Genomic DNA, 23007 nt, shown 5'->3' on the forward strand with positions numbered 1-23007 from the left:
GGCTAAACACTATGTATATCTCTTCTTCAGAACCTCCTCCCCCTTTACGTGTAACTGCTGTCCATTGTGAGTTGATGTTTTGTTCCGTTGGATCCCAAGGACTTCTACATGTGCTTGTCTCCTGTCTGTGTAGGTGTATTAAATATGTGCCTGCATTTTTCTTTTTGCGTTGCCAGTAGATGCCGGTGGATGAAATGCTGCGTGGTTTTCGTGTTTTTCATGGTTTTGTGGCTTTCTTTTTTGGTCTATTATTTACATAATTCCACAGCGTGACACAGCGTGAAACTGAAATATCAGTGAAATATTAGTTCTACCTTTTACAGATGCACCTCTTCTCCATCTGCAATTAAACCTGCAGATGGAGATGCATCTCTTCTCGACCTCCGAGTATAATTGCTTAAAATTCAAGTTATCACTTCTTTTGAACTGTTGGATTTCAAAGGAATGGTTTGGTAGGGAAGACTCAGCTTTTATGTCCTAGTATACTCATTTACTTTAACACTATTCACCAAAGGCTTACACACTGTTTGAGTTTGTTCGTATTGAAATCTCATTGTGGAATGATCAGAGCAGATTTTCCCCTTTGACCTTAATATAGACACAGAGGCTTGCACATATATAATATACTGTTTGTGTACCTGGTACTTTTCCTTGCAGTTATTTATTTATTTGATCCCAGAAACATCACAGCAACGCTGAGTGGGATTATAAAGTAATACTACAACTACGGTACAAAGGATTCCATGAAGGATTATCAGAAGCATGATAGATCCATCGTGAATGCATTAAAGAGGATTTCTTCAGTGACTGTAACTGCATGTTCAAACAACAAACGCTGCATCTTAAGTATTAATTGTAAGTTTTTAATAAAGATGATCTCCTTTTTATTGTTTGACACACAAGTCTGGGCCTGTTTTGTTTTACTCTGCCTTATCATTCAGGTTTTGCAAATCAAAGAAGCTGATTTTTTTTCTTATTTTCTTAATAAATGCTTTTTTTGGTCTAATTTGAAGTTCCTTGAATGGCCACTTGAGGCTAGCTCCAAAAACAATCCAGTCCTTGTCTCCCATTTGTTGTATACGCAATGTTAAGAGTGCGGCCCCTTTAACTGGATGCTGACACCAGTGGCTGTAGCCGCTGGCTGGCTGGTACTTCACCTTACTTTGATTCACATGACTGAACTGGACCTCTCATTCAATTTTATGGTGCTTGGGGGATCCTTGGGGCATTTTTCATGGAGCTGTGTTGCAAATAATCTAGCCTCTTCCAAGGTGTAGCCCACAGAGTAGCCAGTGGATGAGTTTTTATCTGAGAAATTCTAGTAGGCTGTACTACGTGACACTAATTAGCAGTTATTAATGTGTGTGCAATGCAGCCATAAAGTTTTTGGATCATGCAGCTTGCTATCCAAGGTTGCTAATATTAGCTGATATTAGCAAAATGACTTTTGCTTTAATGCAGGAGTTAAAAACCAATGAGTGACCTCGTGATGACCATGTCCAATTTCATTTTCAGTCAGTGTTTTTATCTGCGATACATTTTTATGTTCTTGTTATACAGTGGCAACAAAATATGTTTTTTTTATCTTCATATACCTGTAGTTTTGTTTCAAAATACATCAAATCCAGTGACAGTTCTTAGTTATAGTTTATCTTGCTTTTAAAACTTCCAGCGGAGAATGAATTAGATATGGTCTGTCACTCAGTGCTTACATACAGCACTTTCCAGAAGACTGAAATTACACTGCGTGTTTATAGCATGAATTCACGCATGCATAATCGTGCCATTAACAGCTCTCCCTCTCTGACAATGATCAATTCAAAATGTAAATCCGCTCCCTCGGTGTCTAATCAATTAACAGTAAAAATAACGTTTGTGGGTAATTTAATGTTTTCCCGTCCTATTCCTCCCTCCTCATCTCATTACTGGTGCTCATCATGTATCATCATCTAAGGACTGAATACAGATTAAATTCTAAAGACATATGTTAATATAATAAAATGCATTAAACTGGATTTAGAGCAGGTATGCTTAAAACACAGGACACCACTGATTTCTAGATGTATAGATTTTAAAATATCACATGTTGAGGAACAGGGAGTCCTACAGGAGATGACTTTCACAGAGATCCGATTGCAACATCATCAAGTCAATCTGGGATTACATCAAGAGACACAGGCATTTGAGACAGAAGAAGTTCAGCACTCAAAGACACTGCACAACGAGTATGCAAGTGCGCCTAGCAGAATTGGTGCTGTTTAACCGGTAAATTGTGTTCAAACCAAACATGTTTTTTATAAAAGAATCTTCAACCCACTTTCAATGGCATCTTTAGGCACACAAGGATCCGTGAAAAACGTTTACTGGAGGCCTCATGATGGAGGACTTACAGGAAAGGTCGGTGACTCATTCGATTTCTCCACCCATGTGTTTAAAGAAGCAAAGCTGTGTGCGTCCTCTGTGATGTGTTTATTGCTGTCATTTCCTTATGAAACATTCTCGTCTTTGAATATTTAACATGATGCACTCAGACACATGTCAGAATGATTTTAAGTGACGTGTTTCTGTGCGGAGACTGTAGTTTGCACATAAGGTCGTGTCTGCTTTTTAAGGTGGTTTTGCTTCAGGTTATAAGACCCCAAATAAATTCATTTCAAGCATGAAAACATCCTTAGAAATTCAAACATCTCAAGAAAATAATATGTGGAGATGTGGGCCTAGAAAAATAAAAATGAGTGCATTTAAAAGAGAAACTGGAAGGAGTAATAGTAATGGTGTGCAATGTGGAATGGTGCCAGCTGATACTGCACTGAAAGCTTCTGGTCAAGCTGGTGAAAGGCACTGCCGATAGATTATAGCCACAGACCACAGCAATGGATTCCCAGAACTGCTGCTGTGTTTGTGCGAGTTTGTGCGCAACAAAAACCAAAGGAAAGATCCTTTAAAAACAAGTTCTCACTCAAACTGAGTAGACTCTGGGTTCTTTTTTAGCTTCACTTTCCTCGTGAAAAAGACACAAACACTGTTATCATTTTATTGGCTGAAAAAGGACTTAAGGGGGGGGGGGTTGTTTGGCTGTTTGAACATATTGAATCTGCAGGAGAGACAGTTTCTGAAGGGGATGGAAGAGATGCAAAACGCCCCTTCTTGACAATACAATGTTAAATTTGTCTCCAAAACACCACACAAAGAGGTACGTGGACAGGTGTACTTTGCATTTTGGCCAAATGGGAATGAGAATGGAAACAGTAGTGGATTTACATTTCTATAGTGCTTTTCTTGTCTTACTGACCACTCAAAGCACATTAGAGTAAAAGCTACATTTAGCCATACATTCATATAGCACTTAATTCTATATACTTTAAGCACTTTATCTGCCTGACATCCATTTACCCTAATATGCATATCTTCAGCTGAACTGGAGCAGCTGTTTAAATAAATTGTACAAAAGTTTTAGCTAGCTGCTCTATCCATTTAGCTAAAACTGTTTATAGCTCATTCTGTTCCATAGTTCTTATAAAACTTGTATACAGTAGTTTTGCTGGTGGGTTTCTGTGTTTCGCAAGCTGTTTGTAACTTCTAAGGTTTTTGAATCGTAAATCTCAGACATCTGCATATGAATATGCAGAATCTGCGGGGAAGCAAAAAGATATTTGAACTGAAAACTTTATATTATCTGTTTGCATTCTGTTTTATAGACTGTAGTATTGACTGATCGAGAACAAATGTAGCCATAATGCAATCTCTAACTATTTCTAAATACATTTTTTGTTGCTCAACCAAATAATTTAAATGCCCATCCAAAACTGACCACACAGGAACTTCCTTGACCATGCGCCTCTTAAGTATGTATTTTGAGCAATAAAAAAATAAGACTGCTTAAATTTACAGTAATTGTACTTGGACTACAAACTTGGATTTAAAGATCAGTCACTTCCTCTCACAGCTGCAGAACAAACATTCATGAAAAAATGGATAATTGATTTTCCACCAATGACAGTTTGAGTAACATTATTCAAACAGGTTTTCAATTAACCTCCTTTTGCGTGCATTTTTTGTAAGTTAGGTATGAAAGAAAGAAATTGAGATGATACAAAAAAGGAAGGAAAAAAGATGTTAGATCTTACGAGCAATGCAATAAGCAAACAATCACGTGTGTAATGGACAAATCAGGAAAATCTCAGATCGTGTTCTATTATTTTTTTATGTCAAAGGTCTCAGTTTTATACTCTTTGTAATACTTGTACAAGTTACAATTAGGTATAGTTGCAGTCGTAATACTGGTATGTATATAAAGGCATACTAAAGAATGATGTTAACAGAAAAACCGCGAGGTCCCCATGAGCCACACTTTATTTTATCACTGCATGCATATAATGTGTCCCTGGTTTCCATCCGCCTGGCCATCTGCAGTGCACATCCCAGTGGAAGAGTTTAATTCTGGGGGGACAAAAAGAAGCACGGTCAGGGTGGCTTTGTCTGGATCTCCATGGACATGAGCTTGACTCTCCGGAGAAATCGCTGGCATAACATTGATTCACCTGGCCCTGGAGTGTGCACAGACTCACACACACATATGCACACAGCTATATGGACAGACAGACAGGCAGCTGCTAGCTTGATGGGGAGGCTGAAGGTACATGGATGAATAAACACACACATACACACACAAACGACATGATGGAATAAAAACTGAAACAAACTAGCGCACACATTTACACCAAAAGCAGAAAGTCATCAATATGCAAACTAACTAATTATATGACTGAGTGACATATTCAACACGCGCGTCCGTCCACACCCACGCACTGGCTCACGCACATGCACTCACACACACAGAAATGTCAGCTTCAATATAATTTACTATCCAGTAACTCTTGATACAGACAGAAAATTGAAAACCTATTTACAATCCAAATCAGCGGGGTATCAGTGTCATTCATTGCGTCCATAAGACACATAAAACTTCATTAGGTCAGAGACACACTAATAGATTTCCTACAAAATTGAGATATCGTGGATGAGGCTGACACAGCCACTGTTTCAGTGTGATTTAAACCAGGACGAAAAAAAGGGGCTTTGAGAAAGTGAAGGGAATGGGCAGACACTTTTATGAAGACGGACACAGTAAATCTGGCAATGCCACTGGCAGCTCATAAATAACATCATCTCTGGAATAGAAATGACTTGTAAATTGACCATAAAGCACATATATACACACTTTAGAATATGTGTGATTTAGCAGGCTGAAGTATTCAGGGATATGCTGCAGCAGAAGAGTGATGAATGTCTATTCTGTTGGTGATACAGTTCATACGGATGTGTGCGGATGCGTATGGGTTTTTTAAAGGGGAAAGGGGGAAGACCCCTGGGAACAGTATACCACTGAGGGGTGATCCCTGTATCCCCAAAGGCTTAAGATAAACCTAGTACAGCTGTGTTTAAAGGGGTTCACTGAGTTAATTCAAGGGACACTGGGACACATTACTGGCCTATGCTTAGACACACACACAAACATCGTTTTCAGCAAGATGAGGAGAGCTGCTGAAATAACGCTGTGCCAGCTGGCAATGGGATCCACACAGACACGCACACACACGCGTGCACGCACCTCCCTCCAACCCACTTGACTGCATTAAAAAGGAGGCTTCATCAAAGCCATTCATGTTGCCTCCATAAGTCATCATCTCATTTGCAAGACAAATGGGGAATTCAGATTGGTCAGTGCATTTTAATAAAGAGCCAAATACAGAGATAGGATCCTCTCTTTCTCCTTTGCCCTCGTGGATAAAGGCTTTTAAACTGCAGTAACACATTTCATAAACTTTTGATATACCAATATTCAAATTCATGGTTTAATACTACCAAGCACTAACCTTTCCCATATAGCCATATATTCTAATTCAGTTTTCTGAGCAGAATCATCTGCAGCTCAACGTGGCAAAGACCAAAGAATTGATAGTGGACTTCAGGAAGACCAGGAAACACTTGACCCCTGTTTCAATCCAGGGGGTCAGTGTTGACATTGTGGAGGACTATAAATACCTTGGAGTACACATTGACAATAAACTGGACTGGGCTAAAAACACCACAGCACTTTACAGGAAGGGCCAGAGTCGTCTCTATTTTTTGAGGCGACTGAGGTCCTTCAACATCTGCCAGAAAATGCTCAGGATTTTCTATGAGTCTGTTGTGGCCAGTGCAATCCTCTATGCTGTTGCATGCTGGGGGAGCAGGCTGAGGGTCGCAGATGCCAACAGACTTAATAAACTGATCCGTAAGGCCAGTAATGTTGTGGGGATGGAGCTGGACTCCCTCAAGGTGGTGTCGGAGAGGCGGATGCTGTCCAAGACAAAGACAATGTTGGATAACACCTCCCACCCACTCCATGACATGTTGGTCAGTCACAGGAGCACGTTCAGTGAAAGACTGAGATTACCGAAAAGCACCACTGAACGACACAGGAAATCATTCCTGCCTGTGGCCATCTCCCTGTACAACTCATCCACTTAACACACTGGTTACTGCTACAGCTACACCCTTCTTGCACGTGTTCTTTTTCAGCTATTTATTAATAAGTGACTTTTATGTATATATATATATGCCTGTATATATTGTGCTATTCTTAATTAGTGTATTGTCTGTCTTTGTTAATCTTTGTTTATAATGGAGCACTGTAACGAAAAATAATTTCCCCTAGGGATCAATAAAGTATTCTGATTCTGATTCTGAAAATCCCGGTTCTGGTTTAGAAGATACCAGGATCTTAGATTTATCTTATACATTGATTAAACACTGCATCTAGGTTTACTGCACTGTTAGAACTAGAACCTGGTATACATTTAGTTGAAAAATATCAGAAGTAACTACACTCATTGGCCTCATTGTTAAGTACACCTGTTCCAGTGCACATTAACATAAATTCTGAGTGTTTCAGAAACTGCTGACCTGCTGGGATTTTCCCACACAACCATATTTAGAGAGAATAGTCTGAAAATACCCGGTGAGCAGCAGTTCTCTGACCGAAAGGATCTTGTTGATGCCAAAGGTCAGAGAAGAATGGCTGGACTGCTTTGAGCTGATAGGAAGGAAACAGTAACAAACTTTTTACAGCTAAGTTTTGCAGAAGAGCATCTATGAATGTACACAATGTCAAAACTAGAAGCAGTTTCGCTACATCAGCAGAAGACCACACCGAGTACTACTCCTGTCGACTAGGAACAGGAAACCAAGACTACAGTAAAAAAATGGAAAAATGTTGCCTGTTCTGTAGCAATCAGATGGTAGAGTCAGTCTTCTTTTGAATCAGCTGTTCAGGTTGCTGCTGCTCTAATAGTCTGTGGGATATTTTCTTGGCACACTTAGACCCACCACAATCTACATGAATATTATACACCCCTTTTATGTGACATCTTCTCATGACTGTTTCCAGCAGGATAAGACACCATGTCACAAAGCTCAAACTTGTTTCTTGAACATGACATGACCTTCCTGTATGCAAATGCCCTCCACAGTCACCAGATCTCGGTCCAATAGAGCACCTTTGGGATGTGGTGGAACAGGGGACTCACATCTTGGATGTGCAGCTGACAAATCTGCAGCAACTGTGTCATGCGATTATGCCAATATGGACCAAAATCTCAGAGGAATGTTTCCAGCACCTTGTTGTATTCATGCCATGAAGAGTTAAGGCAGTTCTGGATCCAACCCAGTACTACAAAGGTGTAACTAATGAAGTGGCTGGTGAGTGTATATGAACCAGTGTTTAATCTCATTTTTTTAAGCTGAAAAGCAAATATACTGTTTGGAAAAAATAAAAACTTAGCAAATGGTTAACTTAAATTGCTGGGAAAGACCGTTAATTATCTTTCATAGCTCCAAAGCAACTACTCACGGTCTTTGAAGTTGTTGTCCTTTTCTCAGCAACTACTGTACTAAGCTTGCTTATTCAACCTTGAATTTCTAACTGGCTTTAAACGAAGAGCAAAAACGATAAAGCAAGATTGCTCAAAGCAAACAAATATTGTTTGGATAATAATCTCGAGGCAACCAATAAATGTAAACTTATTTTGTTATTTAGCTCTGAGCTAGCTAAAGTCTCATAAACAGATGCATAAGAATCACCAGCACCAGTTTGCTTTCACGGAAAACTGTAGATATTAAAGTATTTTACTTTACGCATGTCTGTCATTTATGTAAAAACACCCTGTATATTTAAGATGTCAAGACAAATATGTCCTTGGGTTTAATCAATATGTATATGAACATGCAGAACACAGAAATGATTGCACTCCTATGATAAAAAAAAAATAATAATTACAACCCTATTATCATTTGATCCCAGCATGTTTGATCTGAACACAGACCATTGACCTTTACATTAATTTCAGAAGGTCACACGATCCTGACCCTTTCACAGAATGACTATTGTCACTGTAGATTGCAGCACTATTGATTTGCTGTGCTTTGAAAGTTATCTGATTATTGAGCTCCACAGACTGTTGATTTAGCTCTGCTGGCACTGAATAATTAAATGTGGCCAATAGGTATGTCAGTATCTATGCTTTTCATCCTCTAAATGACCTCAAAATCTGACATGAAGACCGGAGTATTACAAATGAACACATTTTCAAATCTGCTGCTTTTCCAAAGAGATTTTTTGTAAACCATCACCACCCAGCAAAACAAAGACATTGGTTTTATTGCTTAAAATGATTTACAAGGGCTTTTCCTCCGAGGTATCGCTGAATTCTTGAATCTAAAAATCACTTCTTTTTTTTTTTTTTAATAAACCATCCCCCCCCCCTCTTTTTTGTATTGATTTTTAACTTTTCAAGAAATTTTAACCTGTTAAATAGCAAATTTAGGACGTACAAAGCACAAAACTATGGTGCATCTGGCCACAGATTCTGATAAGTGTATTCAAACTCTTGGAAAAAGTCAAAAAGACTTTGAAACGAATGGATGTCAGGGTTAATTGCATTGAATGTGTTAAACCTTGTATTCCCATCTGGTGCAGTACTGAAGCCTTTAATTTTCTACCAGTTATTTGGTTTGGTTATTGCTCCATACAAGATTGCATACAAGTTTCTACTCATCCACTTACCTGCACCACCGAATTTACCAACTACACCTGTCATTGGCAGTTTAAAACTATTAATTGGCTCAGCTGTGTGTGTCTACCTTGTATGCCATAAAGATTGGGGCAGTGTTTCTGTCAATACACAAATCCAACTGATTACGGTGAGAGCATTTAAAATCAGATAAACCGTTTTTAACTTTCAAACCTTTACTCTGGCATTATGCTTTCAGTTTCCTCATGAAGGATGTGGCTCTGGTCGAAAATCACCAGTGAATACGGGCTGTCTGTTAATGGGGAAGAGCTCCCCACCAACACAAGCTCCAGGAGGGGTGGCACACCGGGCCCAGGTGTTGCCAGTATTGCTGATTGCCATCAGTCACCCCTCCCCCACCAGCGGCACCAGCAGGAGAAGCAGCTACACATAGAGCAAAGAATGTCCCAATATGCACATTTTTCTTTTCCCCGCAGTAAGGCAGAAGTTTGGGTGAGAGTAAAGACCAAGACTATATGAAGCAGTTATTACTAATCCTGCACGACTGTTTAAATTGCTCTATCTGCTCAGACTAACATGTTTAGTGTTGTAATACTGCCACCGTAATGCTGTAATTCTGCGTTGACTCTCTACAGTAGATGTGCCGTGTTTCTGTTTCCGCTCGCTTAATTTACAGGCAGGAATAAATGACGTTCGTAGGTAGTAGATCATTATAATGTAGTTTTCTGGGATGTTTGTGTTACATTCGTGCCACGTTAATGTTCTGGTACAACTTTTTTTTTTTTTAAAGATTAAAAACGCTACCGCAAACAACAGTCACAAATGGCCACACACCGTTGCAGTCGCCGAAGCACTTACAGCCTTCATTTGTGTTTGTCACCGTCAGTGGCTGTAAAGTTTCTCTGGCCTGTAGGTGGGGCTCTGATGCAGTGTTTCAAAGCGAGGGACCTCTCTTGGAAGCGAGAGCACGGAGGGAGGGAGATGAGGAAAAGAGGGAGAGGATGCTGCAGCAAGCGCCAAACCGCTTTATACGACCCCTAAACGCATACCACAGGATTAGACATTAAACAAGGATGCATGCCATAGAAACGAATTTTTACTCCCCACAAGTTCTTTGAATAGCTAGCGCTCGTCTTCATTATGATTTTTGCCAGATCAAATCAAATTCTAATATTTAAGACCACCGGGGAACATTTTAAAAGTTATCTTTGAACTGGAAATATTAATCGAAAGAAGCCTGGGCAGGTTCCTAGTGTGCAAAATTCAGTCGATGATGATGATGGATTTCTTGTGAATTCTCTATATGAATATAAGGCAGCTATTTTATGGAAAAAATGCATTATTCCAGCACCCACGCTGCTTATTCCTGATTACATAATTAGGCTTTTCGAATATTAATGGCTCAAAACGTAGGGATGTGGGGGGGGGGCTCCTGAGGCACGTTTAAAGATCATCAATGAAAAAAAAATGCAATGCAGGTTCTAATCCCCCACATCTATGCAGGATTCGTAATTATGCTGCTGTGGTGCCCAATCTTTATCTTTAAATGATCCTGCGATTAGGTATTCAAATCCGATGATCTGATCATTTCACCCCGGTATTGTAGCGTATTTGTGTTAAATTCCCCTTTGGCATTGCCAAATCCCATTCTCAACGGGATGAATGCATTACATAAACCGTCTGCTGGCTACGGGACCCATACCTAACTGTATAAACCTCTATTTTAACAAGGCACGGGCTCCATTTAATCCCACATCATACCACATTTATTTTATTTTATTAGGTGGAAAATATACCTTTCGAATTGCTTATCTCTTAAGCTAGGAAATGCACTTTTTTTTTCTTGTTTAGAGATGCTGACGCCTACAAAGCAACTACACAGGACCCCATATGGGGAGTTGTCACACTTCCTATAGTCTCATATTGATAATCGTGATGATGTGTGCTTTTATTTGTAGGCTTTACGCACTCGGTGTTATTATTATAGACATAGTTGCCAAGGTCTTAAAATGTAAAGAAAACACTCTCCACTTCGCCTCCAATCTAAGAGGTTACTGCCGGCAAGTCATGAACCTTGGTGAAAACAGTCGTCTTTTACAGCGGACGAAGCTCCGTGCACTAAGTCCCTCCCGGCTTGGAGATTCGCTGTGAAGCTGCAAACTCCGAGGCAGCAGCCTACTTCTCTCTCTCTCTCCTTCTTTCTCTCTCTCCCTCCAGCTCTCTCTCTCTCTCTCTCTCTCGCACTCCGCTGCAGCACCCTTAGCACCTCAGTTGAGCAGGAGCACCGCACTGAGTCACATCTATACACACACGTTCTCTGCACGCACATACACGCACACATACGCGCACACAAGCACAGCCTCCTGCGGTATCCCATACGGCGCAGCGGCTTTTCCAACGGCATACCAAGTGCGTCCTCGCCGGGAGATGGGAGGTGCGGCTCCCGGGTCTCAGAACACTCTGAGAGGCTTAGTAGAGTCCTGCTGATCGGGGATGCTGCTGGAAGTCCGCTGCTGTTTCTTTCTCCCGTGCAGGAATCGCTTCTAACTACACCTTTACCGGGGATTTAAAGTGGACAAGCCGTCTGATCAGGATATAACATTACTCTAAGCATTTCATTTTTTTGTGAGGGGAAGGGGGGAAGAGTAGAAGGAGTTGGGATTGCTCTGGACGTGCCTCTTATCCGCAGTGTCGATGCGGCTGCGGCTGTGAATGATATCTGCATAGATTACAGGTAAGGAACGAGGCTTGTCACTGCGTTAGTTCCCACAACCGGGACTTATATTTGCAGGCTGTGGTGGGCATCATAGCCGGGTTTGAGGTTCCCCACTGCACCAGCCAGGTGACAAGAGGCGTGTTGCACCTGTTCTAGCTGCGCCATGCCCGCTCTGCGCACTCCGATAATCGGTCGGATTTTGTTTTTAAAATCCATTTGGATCGTCTCATTATATCCCCGAGGAAGAATTGTAGGATAAAACCCCCCAACAAATTCTGCAATTTGTTTTAACTTGGGACCTCAAGTTGACCGAGTTTCCTCCGTTTTCATTGGCTATTCGTACCCTTCATCCCATGTGAGCCACGGAGAGGTGCGTACCCAAATTGTGCTTGTTCCTCTTGCAGCGGTAGCTATGACGGTTCAAAACGATATTATTTGTCGGGGATTCCGCGTCGGTTTTACGCAGTGTCTTCGGAGGATGAAGCAATGTGTAGGACTGGTATGTAGTGGCGCTCAGACTCCTGGACCAAAATTAAGATATTGGAGGTGGCTGAGCTTTACGAAATACAAAGATGGAAATGGAAAACTACCCGATGTTTTATTACATATGGTATTTATTCATTTCTGTGGCCTTAACAAAAAGTTAACACCTTTCTCAAAAATTTCTGTCAAAGTTCTTTCAAAAAGTTATTTAAACCGTTCAGTATTGGAATATTTCCTATTATTTTAGGTTTCCACGCAGGGCTGAGTGTATGCAGCCTGACCCTGTTCAGCCACGCTGCTAAAGAACTTTTCTAAACAGTTTCACTGTGGCACAATCCAGCATGTGCATATCACAATGTTTAGTTATTTTGTTCGTTTAATTGCGCTTTCCTGACGTTTTTTTTTTTTTTCTTATCTACGGTTTGTCAGCTATCTCAACCTGCAGGAAAACCCACGTTAATGTGCCTCAAACTGAACACTGGGACATTTCTCCCCGTGCGGACCCACGGTCGTAGGTTCCGTCGTGGAAGCCTGAAGGCTTTTGAACTTGACCGATGTGGATAGAGCACTGCGGGATGTACTTCACGTTAGGTTTAGACGAAAAACCTGACTACATGGCATTTGGTCTCTCGGGTAGCAGGCTACTCAGTTTAATGTAACTTTATCTTAAGGCTTGGATTTTATGTTAGCACTTTCATTTTCATGTCGGAGCACACCACGGGTATGATTTAGGGCTAAACTTAAAAAAGGATTAAGGGATCATTTCAATTGCTTTGATGTCGTAACAAAAGAAGACACTAAAGGCGCATTTATGACATTGTTGTCTTTGCCACAGGCACTTTTATTCGCTTAAATGATATTCAAGCCTTTTTATGTTGAGTAGCTTATAAACCCAGCTGTGGCTGTCTGGAGTGCTGATTGACCTGCCGAGAGAAGATTCCAACAATAATCCACAAGAATAGATTTTTCTCATGCTTTCACTTTTCGTAGATCACATGCAACAAAGTCAGTGATAGAGTGATGAGAAATTTTTCTCTCATCACTTAAAGATATTCAGCGTCTTGAAATAGTGCATGTAGTTCTGATAACAGCAGCTTGTGGCACTTTGCTGTCAGCACATTGGACTTAGTCTAGATTTTGGTTGTACACAAGGTAAATCATCCCCTTTGGCTCAGCCTTGTTGTGGGTCACTTGAAGCGATTTCTAGAGATTTAAGCAAACTGTGCAAGCTCTGCCCCGCGGTATGATGCAGCTCTTCAGTCTCCTCCATCCATCTCCTGCTCCACTGCTTTCTCCTTCCTCCCTTTCCTTCCTCCCACCCTCCATTGCACCTCGTGCACGGAAAGCAGCTTCTGCAGCCAACCAAAAATGCAGATTTGTAGTACAGCATCCACAGTGAGCACTCTGAGCTCCTCTACTGGTTTTCCCCTCCCTCTATCCACCTGCTCTCCACACTCACTGCATCAATTCAGTGTTGCCCTTCAAGTCCCTACTTGATGTTACCCTAATGTAAAGGAGTGCGGCAGCATTTTTACACAACTATCTCGCAAAATTGTACTTCTAGTTGTGTTTTTGATGAGCTCACCAAAAGTCTCATGCTTGTTCAGTGCAAGAGGATGGCTGAAGGGACGAGGCTATGTGCTTTACAGTCCATGAGGGGCAGTGTGGCTCATAGGATTAAGTGGATTGATTGAGCCCATGTACATGGCTGACGCTGGCATTAATTTTGATTTTGTCTCAGTTCCTACAGTGAATTATGTGTTATTGCAAGTTGAATAAGTGACTGTGAAATAGTTGTTATACACAATGTTTTATGACATTTGCTTAGCTGTGCTGTGGGTTTGGAAGGTAGTGAAGTGACTGAAATTCATACATTTGGCAAAGAGGGCAGCATTGGCATCAGAGTTCACCCGGTTCTTTAACTACTAATTAAAGCAAATGAATACAAAAATATGTCTCTTTACTGATTAGTCGTCCACTAACTGGTGTTTTAACTATCTGTGGTGGTGAGGTGGTGAACAGCAACATGCATACAGGAAAAATGCATTCAGCTTATTCTTCTGCGCTTTGCGATTTAGGCTGGAAGACAGCCTTCTGTGTTTTGTTTCCCCAAAACATGCATTCAGAATATGCACATCTATCTTGTTTCTGAATGTTCCCATTTTTTACTCAAATTGTCTGTGCGCTCAGCTGCTGTCAAGGTCTTAAGGCAAAAAAAAATTTGATCCCTGAGCAATTTGCGAGTCATCTGTGTTCAGCCTCCTTGCCCTTCGGCCAAATTCCAGCTCAGTCCTAAATTCTTAGCTCTCAGAGCACTTGGCAGTACTCATTCTCATTCCTTCCCTTCCCGTCTGTTTCCCTTTCTCTCGACGTGTTGTCCATCAAGGCCTGCCTATAGGAATTGAAGCAGCATCCTTTATCTGCCTGTAAGCGCCTCATATTGACATACAACCCCCGGTCTGTCGGCCAGTGTTACGGCTAGAGGGCTGGGGTTTGGACCCGGAGAGCACAGCCTTGTCAATATTATGGCTTGCTAATGGATAAACTCTCACTCCAACCTTGGCAGTAAAAGACGCTCATAGCAGTTTGGTAGCGGTCCGCTTGCAAGAATAGGCTCCATAGAAAATCTTTGCAATGTGTTCGTGTCAAGGGGGGGGGGGGAATTGTGAATGAATATGAGTGGGAACTCTTAGTAAGATTTGCTGTAGCGATATAAATGCCTGGTAGCAGTGTAGACCCAGCGGAAGTGTGCTTGTGTGTCTCTGTGTGGGTGTGAATGATGCATCTGTGACTGGCTGGCGAGGTCCTATATGAATACTCGGGTCACAGAGACGTATCGTCATGTCAGACTGAATGATGTGTCTGTGGATTGGACCTGAATGGAGCTCTCTGTTTGTTCTTGTTCTTTTTCTGTTGCTCTCTTTCTCACTCCATGTCTCTCTCTCTCTTTCCGTCGCACTCACTCACTCATACACACTTACAACCCTGTGGGCTGCGACAGGACTACCAGACACAGGCTTGTGTCCAATTAGACTCCCTCCTGTCTCATGCCACCAAACACCACCGAGGAGATTGCAAATTGTATTTCCATGTCACCAACTGTTCTCCCCACTATAATCTGTCTCCCATATTTTAGGACAGTCGGAGACATGTTTCTTTAACAAGAGAGGCAGGGATAGTATAAAATTGGAAGAAATATTTTTCGGTGTCTATTAATCCCTTCTTACTTGATCAAAGTTAGATTCTCTTGGCTTACTGGAGCGTGATAACCTTTTTCTTTGTTCAGGGTGAGCGCAATACATGGTGTTACACTTTGAATTATCATTCCATTGATGCATAAAACCCATCTTTGTTATCTTGTCTGTATGGACATGACCTTGGAGTAAGCTTAAAATCTGGTATGCAATGTGTGATTGGGTTTTAGTTGACACTGAAGATGCCATCTCTGACTGACGGCCTGATGGCTTTAATCTAAATTCCAATTTAGAGGGGGTGGGTAGATTCTATGCTACATTAAGGGAATAATTGCTTACAAGTATGTAATTAACCCCCTTTTTTTTTTAATACACTGAAGAGGTGCATATTGATGTTTGCACAGCAATAACAGCAGAGATATCAAGTGAGGATCTCCAAACAATAGGCGTCGTGAATTCTGTGGGGAGAAATCAATACATGTCACCGCGTCCAGTTTAATGAGAATCTTTGTTCTCTCTGAATAGTTTAGCCGTTATATGCGGAAGAAGAACATGTGAGTGCATGTGTGTATGTAGACACATACCGTAGTCAGCATCTTGGCCACAGAGTCCTATTAAGCCGTTGCATGCCTTTATAATGGACCCCAATCCATGTACACGCTACTGTATCACAGTCGCACCACTTTTTATTTTCTCCTTCCAGGCTTCTATCATGCTTTCTTTCATCTTATTACTCAATTCTCCTCTCTCTCCTATGGTTTCTGCCTCTAGCACTCTCCTCCCATATCTTTCTGCCACACTCTAAGCTGCCAAGCACATAACTTTATCTTTGTGTATTTGTGTGTGGGGATGGGCAGAAAAAAAATCCAGACTGTTGTGTCATTGGAATGACCTATGAAGAAGGATATAAACCGAGAAGGAGACATGGGATGTTGTTTTAGATGAGAATCGGGGAGATGTGGAAAGTCACCGACGTATCAGTGGGTTTGCCAGACTGCTCCTTTTGATAAGACCATATTAAGCGTTTCTCCCAGGTTTCTATGATTCATATGGAGCCGTGAGTCTGATGTATAAACAGCTCTCTTTGATGCAGCAGCAGATGACACGCTGTGGCATATTGGCTCTTATGCCTGTGTGTGCCAAGCCGAGCATGACAAGCAGTAAATTAGTTTTGTTTCAGATGCATGAAATGATGAGAAAATTGCAGACGGTCTTAGGGCATTTTTTTTTCCCTTAGCTATCTCTCATTTACTCCTTCACCGAGGCCTCAAGTCCACGCAAGGATTAGGCGCCTAATGGTGTTTTAATCATGCCTGTTGGAAGAATGGGCGTGCAAGCATGTACGCATGTTCTATGAATCCATTTTTGACAAAACCTTCTCAATATTTTTCATGCAACCAGTCATCATATGAAAATTTATCTCATTATTCAGTTCTTCGAATAACAAGTTTTGTTTTAAGTGAGCATGCAATAAGAAACTATGCTTTTATAGTATGTTTTTTATAAGCCAAAATACAAGTATGTTGTTTGTGAGTCCATGGATCATCCTCTCGAGCAACAGCAGGGCTGTCAGTTTGTTGTAGCAAAGGTTATTGGTAGCATGTTTGTGCTTGACACTCTCGTCCCTACTCCGCTTTGACTTTATTGCTATCATAGCTCTGGATTGACCTCAATAAGTGCTGTTCTTTAGAAAAGTTAACATTTCAGCTTGAAAAGAGAATCCCTGCTTACAGCGCTAGGTACTAAAAGAGGTCAGCGGTTTCTTTTGGGATGTGAGCAGTTAAAGTGTTAGCTTTTTTTTAGTAAGTAATGAGAAGTAGACAAATATTTCTTCCAGCTTTTTGGTAAATGCATGTCTGGTAAATCTTGGAGTACATAACTTATGGAACAGAATTATGTAAATAAACTAGACAAAACAGGCAATTGTAATCAGCTACATTTCTTAGAATGGAATTTTATAAAAATGGTAGTGATTAGAAATCCACTTTTGAATATGCTCTTTTCCACAAAGGCGCATCTTTTGACTAAATAGTCGCTCTGGTACTTTTTTGCAGTAATGCCTTCCTTTGGAATATTTCTGGACAACATGGGTCAACAAAGCTTTCGAGGAAAATTTAAGTGCAACACAATCCAGGGTACAATTTCATAAAGGCAAATCCACATCTAGACAGGCAGCACTCATTTGCCAGTATGCGATCAAATTTTGAGCATTGTCCTTGATTGGTTCTCTTGTTTGAATTTGCACCGCCTCTTGTGTGCCTGTCAAATCAGTCTGTATTGCTCTAAGCTACTTGAGTCTGCCAAGCCTGCGAGCAGCCTACCGCGCCAAGGCGAGTGGCAATGTCTTTGGACCAGAATGTCTTTCAGTGCTGGAAATTCAGCAATATTTTTCTTTTTGGAATCCAAAAAAGACTCTGCGGCAATGCTGCAGTAAAGTACACAGAAAGCAGTATTACTATATATTTGTTGAGATGACCGGAGTATTTAAAGTTAATATGTCTCTCCATTCTTGTCGCCCCCACACACTCTCTGTTCTGCTCTTTCTTGTACCCTCTCTCTCTCATTTCCTGTCTGCTGTGAGTGTTGGCGGTGTCAGGGGGCATCAGTATTCAGCGTCACCACAGTAATTGTGAAACAGTGGGTTCAGAAAGGACCCCTGCTGTTCTATAGCCAGAAGGCTGAAGGGAGGATCTACTTTACTGTAATACCCTCCCCTACATCACCCACCTTATTCTGTCTCCCCCTCCCCCCCAGGATATATCATAGTCTAGCAGCATAATGTTGGGGATATTAAGGTAAGGAGAGACTTAACAAGGCTTACATTGGGTTTTGTGTTATTCTTCTCTCTGTGTGGTACTCCCTTTTGAGTTTGGGATTTTGCCTTCCTTGAGTATATTTTATTTTCTTCTGCTGATGGGATTTGGAATGGTTCGTGTCTGTGCAAATGCAGTGATTGACTCTTAGCCAAGGCCCAATTCTTGCCAACTGCTGTGGTGAACAATTTGTTGCTCTCCTGGAATAAAACCCTTTTTCCTTTGTCATTCTTTTAAGTCTCTGACTTTCGGTGTGATCGTATTGATTGCTTTGATTAAACTTTTCCGAAAAGCGATGATTGCACGAGAATGTTAAACTTAGGACATGCACCTCACCTCAGCTATTTATCTGCTAATTATCTGTTTGGTTTACTTTCCTCGTTGTCACGCTTTCCCTGTGATGTTGGTGGGACTGATGATCATTAACTGATTTAATGAAATCTTTCTGCATGCTGGAGCTCAGTCAAATGAGGTCCTGTTAAATCTTTCCCCTATAGTCACTCACACCGTCCTTACCTGCTACCCACACAACTGTTCCTATGGCAACATGATTTGTCAATTGAGAACCCCTTCACAGCAATTGTAATTACTCATATGCTTACCTTGAAAAATAGTAAGCGGCATTAAGGCAACACGGATTGTTGATTCTCTGAGCTTCTTACCTTTCATATGACACCAAAAGGAGATGGAACATCATCTCTTAATATATTAATCGGAAGATCATTGATGCTTGTTGATATTCTAACCAGTGATGACTGTGTCACTGTAGATATTGATTGGATTGGCTGAGTCTTGTTAGTGGCTGCTGGAGTGTTTGTAGTCTGGCACTTGTCATACCCTTAGGTATTTTTTTCCCATCCTTCCATCTTGAGCAGAATGGACCAAAGGGCCGCAGCTATCTTTTATTGATTAGTTAGAAAAATGATTGACACACTGGAAAGAACTTTTGGTAAGCTTCAAGGTAGAGTAGGGAAAAAACCTGCTGACTGAGATGGTGGATATTGCCGGGTATACCTTTGCCATCAGGGAATACCTTTAACAAAAAGCAATGTACATGGTGTGCAACAATGTTTAGGTCAGTGGTACATGTCAAACTCCACATGATGGCCAAGGCCTAAGGTTTCTCAGCTAAACCTTTGCCCAGGGCGTGATACGATCTCTGCTGGCTTTCCTTTCTTTTCATATTGTATCCTGCTGCTATTTTTTTCCAAGGAAATGATACACCCACCTGTGGCTTTCCACATGACATAAAAAATGTGTTTTGATCCATGGTTCAGTTCTTTTGCTGACATGGCCATTGTAGAATTTGTAGGTGGTGAACAGGAGTCAGCATGTGCATGATGACGAGGACAAGCCTCCTATCCATACATGCGTAAATGAGCTATATTTACATTATAACCAGTTGTTTTTGGTTCAGCTATTTTTGCTAGGTACTAACCACTGCAGCAAACGAAACCTGCTGTTTTAGAGATGCTGTGGCTGAGGCAGCAAATCATCATCACTTTGCCCCTCAGAGTTGCTCAGATCCTCATACTTACCTATTTTTCCTCCTTCTAACACATTGACTTCAAGAGTTGACTATTCACTTGCTGCCTAATATATCCCACAGTTTGGTAGGTGCCACTGTAACAAGATAATCAATGTTCTTTACTTCACCTGTCTGGTTTTAATTCTGTGGCTGATTTGGAGCATATAGAGCCTTTCAGTACTGAGCACACATCTCCTTTTTGCCACCTCCCACACAGAGCACTGGGAGTTCCTGTAGACATAATGCTCCAAATCCCCAGTTGACAGACTAGCAGAGGAAAGGTTAGCCACTTTGTTGTATTGCATCAAGCTATTCTCCCTCTCACTTTTTCCCTCTGTTGGCTCAAAAAAAAAAGGCTGTCCCCTCTCTCTGCGAGTCTACAAACGTAACTGGAGAAAGCACAAGGTTTTCATCTCTCCCTCCCCCTTCTTTTTTTTGTCCGTCCGTTATGCATTGTCATGGCAGTCCTTCCAGCTGAGCTTTGATTGGGTTGTTCTGGGCCCACCGGCAAATCTGGCAACCAGATAGTTATGTGGTGTGTCTCTGTCCATGTGTAAGTCGGCGTGTGTGAGAGGGTTTTCTTCATGTCTCTGGGAAAAAGCAATGAGATGAGGTAAAGCTTTCAGAAAATCAAAGTATAAAAATGGCCATGACAAGCAGGGGAAAGACGAAAGCAAGGGAGGATGAGAGGGAGGAAGAGATAATAATTTGCATCCTCTCACTTGCCACTGTGAACGATGACTGGCTAGAAAGCTTGTCTGATGTGTTTATGCCGTAGGCTTTGAAAGATGGAGTTAAAGGGAGAAGGAAAGTTTAAGGGGAACCATGCAGAGGGAAGGGAGTGGTTGTGGAAAGGCATGTAATGAAGTGTAAACCTGCCTAAACTCAGTTTACCCACATCTTAGTTGTTGTGATGGCGCTCACACATATCTCAGCTGAAGATTTTCTTTTTTAATGTAAATTCATTGCAATGTACACGCCACCCGGCTGAACACCACCGTCTGTCAGTTCTGATGCACACTTTGCACTCTTGTACCAAGAGTAGTTAACCAATGAGCTGGAGCAGCTCCACTGGGCAAACTGTGGCTGCTTTTTCTGCATTTTATCTGTAAAAAGTTTTCATATCACTGAATATTGACAACATATATGCTGAGACTAAAATCAGCAGACAAATTAGTTATACTAGGGTCCAGCAGTTCTGCACAGACATATTTTAATTTATGTCAGCTGGCGGATTTGTAAATAGTCCTGCATCTGTAGGGTAGCTCTGCCTCTGTGCTTAAGAGCTGTGCTTCCTTTGGCGTCTATCTCGGCAGCCAATAAGCCCGGTCCTGGAAAGTGAGTATTCCTGCTTTGTGAAACCTGATCCCAGTGGATGGTTAAAAGTTGACAACACAAGTCCTGTGTAACAAGACTATTGATGTGGGGCCACCTTTTTAAAACTTCTTGGCAGCAATGATTCTCTTTGTGTGTGTGGAGTCCTGGGTCACTACACAATCTAACCCAACAAATAATGACACAAGACGTAGAAGAAAGCTGTTATCTTTCTAAGTTTTGACCATTTTTCGCTAAACAAGTTTTAAGACATGTTAAGTCATGTTACTGTAGTGGGAAGATGATACTGCAAAATGCCCTAGGGATCCTGCAGCAGGAGGGATTTTGTGTATGTTGCACATTCTTCATATTCACACACACCTTTGCACGTTTAACTGTTTATATGCCTCAGTCACGTTGAAACATTAGATTTTGGTTGACATTTTATTTTGTAATGGTGCAAAAACAAATTCGAAATCACCCATAGTTATGTCTATTTTGCATACTGTATGAAATACTTTGAAATATTACTTTAAAATGTCCAAATTAACCCTTTTAATGAGCATTGCATCTAGTTTTCAGATCATTCTTAGTGTCTAGGGTTTTAGCTCCACCGTCCTTCTAGTTTATACTCTTTGAATTATCCTTATTTGAGCTCTCATAGTTCAACGAGCTACAGCATAGCAGGAGAAATTTATTAGCTAGGTGCTCATATAAGCTGTGTGTTAGTGTTTGCATTACCCTCAACAACAACTGCTTATCTACACAGGGTGCATAAACTCTTTTGCATGAATGACTCCCATGATGCATCATTGGACTCATTAATTAGATATTAACATTGTCAACATGTTAATAACAAGCCCAAAGGAGACCCTGCACTGTCATTATTGACAATTACTTGCAATTACTGGCAATTACTGACAATTACTGGCAATTACTACCAATTAAACCATGCCATTCTCAGTCTTAGTAGTGTAAAAACTGCATGCTTTCTTCATAAAACAGTCAAAGAATGACATGAAATCACAGATGTGCACGTGTGATGCATGCGCCCACAGTAGTTACATGTTTTGAAATAATCTGAATTAAGAGTGAACATGTTTAGTTTGCAGAGCGGCTAAAATATCACGTTATTTAATCACCACAATTCCTTATCATAATGATTTTCTCATTTTCTCTTTGACATTTTAGGGAAGTGACACATCCACTTCTATACTTCTGCTCATTTATCAACCGTTTCTTCTTCTACCTCTCGGTCTGTGGTAGTACTAGTTGTACAGCACCATTGGCTGAATGTGTTTAAAAATGGAATATCTCAGCAGCTAGAAGGGCACTTCTGACACATGCTGTCAAACTGCTAATATTTCAGTTTTCCCAGACCATTACGGTTGGGCTGCAAGTCTCTGCAGATGTAGACATTCTGTCTTCGCTAGCATGCCCAATATTCTCCATCCATTCCACAAGGTCTATACTTAGGTAATTTACAGTGGATAGACATGTGAACAGGCTGACAAAGTATGACGTGTGCTGTTTCTAGAAGAAGAGTGGGGACTGGGCTATATTTTTCTTTCTGACACCCGTGAAGTCAAGAGTGAGACACAATCAGAGATATGTGACAATGACAAGTTCCTTTGTATGACAGTACATCAGTGTCTCTATCAGAATTTAGAGCTGTTAATAGATACATCTATTTGCTGTGATTCACAAAAAACCCCCCAAAACATTAAAATGGAATGTAGTATTTAGTTTTCCACTGAGGCAGTCAAAGTGTCTTCCCGACATGCACCGTTTTCCACTAATCTGATGGGATCTAAATCAAGTCGCAGCAGCAGTCTTAGTAGGATATGCAAGCACAGGATTAAAGTCCTCCTGAAGAAGCCCAGGC

General features: G+C 41.1%; 1 protein-coding gene across 1 annotated transcript in view; it reads left to right on the forward strand.

The window, feature by feature from the left end:
* The first annotated feature begins 11358 nt into the window (after positions 1-11358).
* The window catches only part of plxna4 (plexin A4), a 243291-nt gene continuing 231642 nt past the window's right edge, over positions 11359-23007 (forward strand). The window contains exon 1 of the mRNA XM_085437437.1: positions 11359-11808. The gene's annotated coding sequence lies outside the window, so the exon portion shown is untranslated. The remainder of the gene's footprint in view (positions 11809-23007) is intronic.

This window comes from Copadichromis virginalis, linkage group LG17 (assembly GCF_057382275.1).
Source record: "Copadichromis virginalis isolate Kocher_CV1m ecotype Utaka linkage group LG17, C_Virginalis_male_GT1.1, whole genome shotgun sequence".
NCBI classification, from domain to species: Eukaryota; Metazoa; Chordata; class Actinopteri; order Cichliformes; family Cichlidae; genus Copadichromis; species Copadichromis virginalis.